Genomic DNA, 4,837 nt, shown 5'->3' with positions numbered 1-4,837 from the left:
GGATCGTTAACTAGAACAGAAAGATTTTTATGAATGTGAAATGCCTCTAGAAAATCCAGTTCTCCAATGGAAGATGTTTTTTGAATAATTTTGGCAGCAGAAAAATTGAAAGTGTGATTTTCGGACCAGCAATGTTGAGCAACAGAAGACTTCTGTGTTTCCTTTTTTCTAACATATGCCTCATGTTCTTTGACGCGAAATTTTAAGGCTCTCTTAGTTTGGCCAATGTAAATTAAACCACACTGGCAAGGAATCCTATAAATACTCCAGGAATTCATATCCGGAATGGGGTCCTTGAGTATAGAAGTTGGAATTTTATTGATGGGAGAATAAACAACCCGAAAGTTAAATTTCTGCAAAATATGTGCAACTTTATAGCTAATTGATGGAAAGAAGGGAATGACAACAGAATTTTTATAATCTCCTAAAATAAGAGTGTGGCTTTTAGTGTGTTCAGATGAGAATTTTTTAACTGCTTGATTAATAATGTTGGGTGAAAAGCCCCTGTCAATAGCTATTGCTTTTAAATAATTTAGTTCTTCATCAAGGGCTAGTTTCGAGGAGCAAACTTGAAGAGCACGGAAAACATAGGAATAAAATGAAGCTAACTTTTGTTTAGTCGGATGACATGATTTAAAGTGTGGTGGAAGGCAAACCGATGAAGGTTTACGGTAAACTGTAGTACTGAAGTTGGATGTGTTACGTGTGACTAGAATGTCGAGAAACGGAAGAGAATTGCAAGTCTCAAGTTCAAAAGTGAACTGAATAGCAGGATCAATAGAATTCATTGTTGAAAGAACTTTATTTAAATCATCTTTATTACCTTCAAACAGGGTAAAAGTATCGTCTACGTAGCGGAACCATGCCGGGAAGTTTAAAGTTTCAAACAATTTTGATTCATAATAATGCATGTAGATATCAGCCAGGATGGGACTGCGATCTAACTGCGAGAGAAAGAGCTACAATGCGCGAAATTCATTCTAACCCGGATATTATCATTTCAAAGGCCGACAAAGGTGGCCAGATAGTCATCATGGATAAGAACACTTACATCGATGGTGTCACTAAACTCTTAAACGAAGGACCATATAATCCGATCCCTAAAGATCCTTCACCTTCGGACTTATCCAAAATAAAAACTGCGATCAAATCTTCGCAAATCATTTCAAGCAACTTAAAACATTCGCTTATCCCATCTGTTGCGAATTGTGCCAGATTATATGCTCTTCCCAAAATTCATAAAAGTGGTATTCCTTTCCGCCCTATTGTATCAAATTTAGGTACTGCCTCGTATCCTTTAGCTAAATATTTAGTTTCTAGATTTTCCACTCAATTAGACAATAACATTTACACCATAAAAAATTCAATAGAGTTTGTAAAAAAGGTTAAAAACATTTCTCCTAGTAATTTACTCATGGTTTCTTTTGATGTAAAATCATTATTCACCAATGTCCCAGTGGAGGGTGCATTAAGATGTCTAGAGACCAGACTTCGCGAATTTCATTTCTCTTGCATCGAAATTGAGGAGCTAATTTCTCTCACTCAACTCTGTTTGTAACAAACACATTTTGTTTTCCAAAATAAATATTACAAGCAAACTGAGGGATTAGCCATGGGAAGCCCCCTCAGTCCCATCCTGGCTGATATCTACATGCATTATTATGAATCAAAATTGTTTGAAACTTTAAACTTCCCGGCATGGTTCCGCTACGTAGACGATACTTTTACCCTGTTTGAAGGTAATAAAGATGATTTAAATAAAGTTCTTTCAACAATGAATTCTATTGATCCTACTATTCAGTTCACTTTTGAACTTGAGACTTGCAATTCTCTTCCGTTTCTCAACATTCTAGTCACACGTAACACATCCAACTTCAGTACTACAGTTTACCGTAAACCTTCATCGGTTTGCCTTCCACCACACTTTAAATCATGTCATCCGACTAAACAAAAGTTAGCTTCATTTTATTCCTATGTTTTCCGTGCTCTTCAAGTTTGCTCCTCCAAACTAGCCCTTGATGAAGAACTAAATTATTTAAAAGCAATAGCTATTGACAGGGGCTTTTCACCCAACATTATTAATCAAGCAGTTAAAAAATTCTCATCTGAACACACTAAAAGCCACACTCTTATTTTAGGAGATTATAAAAATTCTGTTGTCATTCCCTTCTTTCCATCAATTAGCTATAAAGTTGCACATATTTTGCAGAAATTTAACTTTCGGGTTGTTTATTCTCCCATCAATAAAATTCCAACTTCTATACTCAAGGACCCCATTCCGGATATGAATTCCTGGAGTATTTATAGGATTCCTTGCCAGTGTGGTTTAATTTACATTGGCCAAACTAAGAGAGCCTTAAAATTTCGCGTCAAAGAACATGAGGCATATGTTAGAAAAAAGGAAACACAGAAGTCTTCTGTTGCTCAACATTGCTGGTCCGAAAATCACACTTTCAATTTTTCTGCTGCCAAAATTATTCAAAAAACATCTTCCATTGGAGAACTGGATTTTCTAGAGGCATTTCACATTCATAAAAATCTTTCTGTTCTAGTTAACGATCCTAATTCCAATCCAAATTTGCCTTCGGCTTTTAGAGAAATTATGTTTTAGTTCTGGTTTCGCCAACAGATGGCGCCATTTGCTTATTCTTGTTCAGGCTTTCTTATCTTATCTAATCATTATTTCCTATCTTGTTCATTTGCGGTTTTGCAGCTGAAGATGATGGTTCAGTAAAACCATCGAAACTAGTCCTGTGAAAATTTTGTAGGTATAACGCTGATTTTTGTTGTTTGACTTCTGAATTAGTATTTATTCGGTGTGTTATTGTGTCTTAATTAACAATAACTAATTAATGCCCAATTATAATCTCCAATTCTTAAATGTAAATAATATTATAAGGGGGAAAAAAGCATTTGTATTATTTATGCCTTTAAACAAATAGTAAATAAGTATTTTTACAAAAAATAATACCTTTTTTCCCTAATGTAACATTTGTTAACAACAGTGACAAATTTTACTTTCTTAATAATAATAATAATAATAATAATCTTAATTTTTTTTATAACATCAAAAGCCAGCTTGATTCATTAATAACACTTTCTAAAACTTTCATTAGGTCATAACTGGTCTACATTTAGTCCTTGTTTTACTAACAGCACAGAAAATCCTCTAGCTCTCTGTATTGCTATTTGTTTTATTTCATTTTAAGGCAAAACATACTAGGGCTATATGAGATGTCTTTCTATATGTGAAGGACTTTTTAAGGGAAACTACCTTGCATCTACATTACATACGGACTGTATTGTTACGACATAGCAAATTAAATGAACAGTCGAAGGTCATTCTTTATATCTATTTCTTTATCAACTTTAGAATTTGCCTTTGCACTTCAATATTGTCATAAATTTAGCTATCAGCAAACATTTTTCTAAATAAAGCTGAAGCAGAATCCAAAGCATGTAAGTATGTTAAAAAACATTAGCTTATCCAATCTTGTAAAGTAAAAACCCCACAACAACAAACGGTACGCATCACAAATGTATTACATTTCTTAATAAAAAGGAAAATCATCTGTATATGATTTTTTAAATGCATCTACTCTTATATAAATCATAGCAGAGTGCTGCAATGTCTTACTGGCAAAAATGGTTCCCCTCATTTATAATAGAGAATGTTTAACCGCTTTCAAATATCATAAATAATGTTTTTGGATGCAAATAATAAAAAGACAAGCTATATAAATTCATGATAATTTTAGTAATAAGAATATTCAAGACAAATATGCTATAAATCAGATTGGTGGAAGTACAGTCAGTTTACCACACAATTCAGCATAGGTGGCATCTCTGATTGTAAACAAATTTCCTAAGAATAAATGGTGGGAATTCATGAAGTCTTTATAAAGAAAGTATTATGTGGAATGAATTAAAAGCGCTTTTATTTAATTTGGTCACTCAAAAGGATTATGACAAAATTAACCAATATCAATATGTAACTAACAGCAAAAACAAATGTTAAAGCAATATTCTATACTCATGAAAGAAAGATTGATGCAAGCTTGCAGTTGATTGCATAATTTTCTCTTGAGATGGTCAAGATATTAAATTCATTACTGTGAATATCATTTTCAACAAAGCCCCAGAGAACGTGAGATCTTGTGAGCCAGGGGATGGGTCTCTTTCTGCCAATTCAATATCCTGGGAATTCTTGATTTGCCTTTAATTGTATGCGCTTTGCAAAGTGCAGTCTGCTAACTTATCATTAAAAAAAAATTATAATTCAGTATCTTTCATTTGCTCAATCAGAGGAGGGGAAAATAAAATATCTGTTGCATATTCAAGAACTCAAAGTTAATATTAGTTTAAAAAAAATCTTTTACTCATTAGAACATATCAGAACCAGACCAAATTCCACATGTATTTGTGCATAATATGTGGATTCACAGAACCTCAAGTTCAACAATTGTAAAAATTACAGAGAAGTTTACACAGAATGTGGCTTCATTCATACATACATAATCTTCTTGAATGACTGAATTAAAGAAAAGCACTTGAAATCTACTTTCCATAAGATATATTCAGAGGTACATGGCGCAAAAAGAGGGGGGGCAGTTCTATATCTCCCGTTCTACTGGGCCGATTGACAAAATTGACCTTGAGTTCTTCATGTCTCAAAAGCACGACTTAGGATAAGTATTAGATTTATATATAGAATTGCTTTAATGTAGGTATTTTGACACAAAATCAAACTTTTTTGAAATGACATGCCAATTTTTTTCATATTTCGATTCTACGAATCAAATTATGCCAATCTGCCAAAGTTTGTAAAAATCACATG

Source organism: Stegodyphus dumicola, chromosome 1 (assembly GCF_044657685.1).
Source record: "Stegodyphus dumicola isolate Sdum_Otavi_A_Nest chromosome 1, ASM4465768v1".
NCBI lineage: Eukaryota > Metazoa > Arthropoda > Arachnida > Araneae > Eresidae > Stegodyphus > Stegodyphus dumicola.
This window is presented reverse-complemented; position numbering follows the sequence as displayed.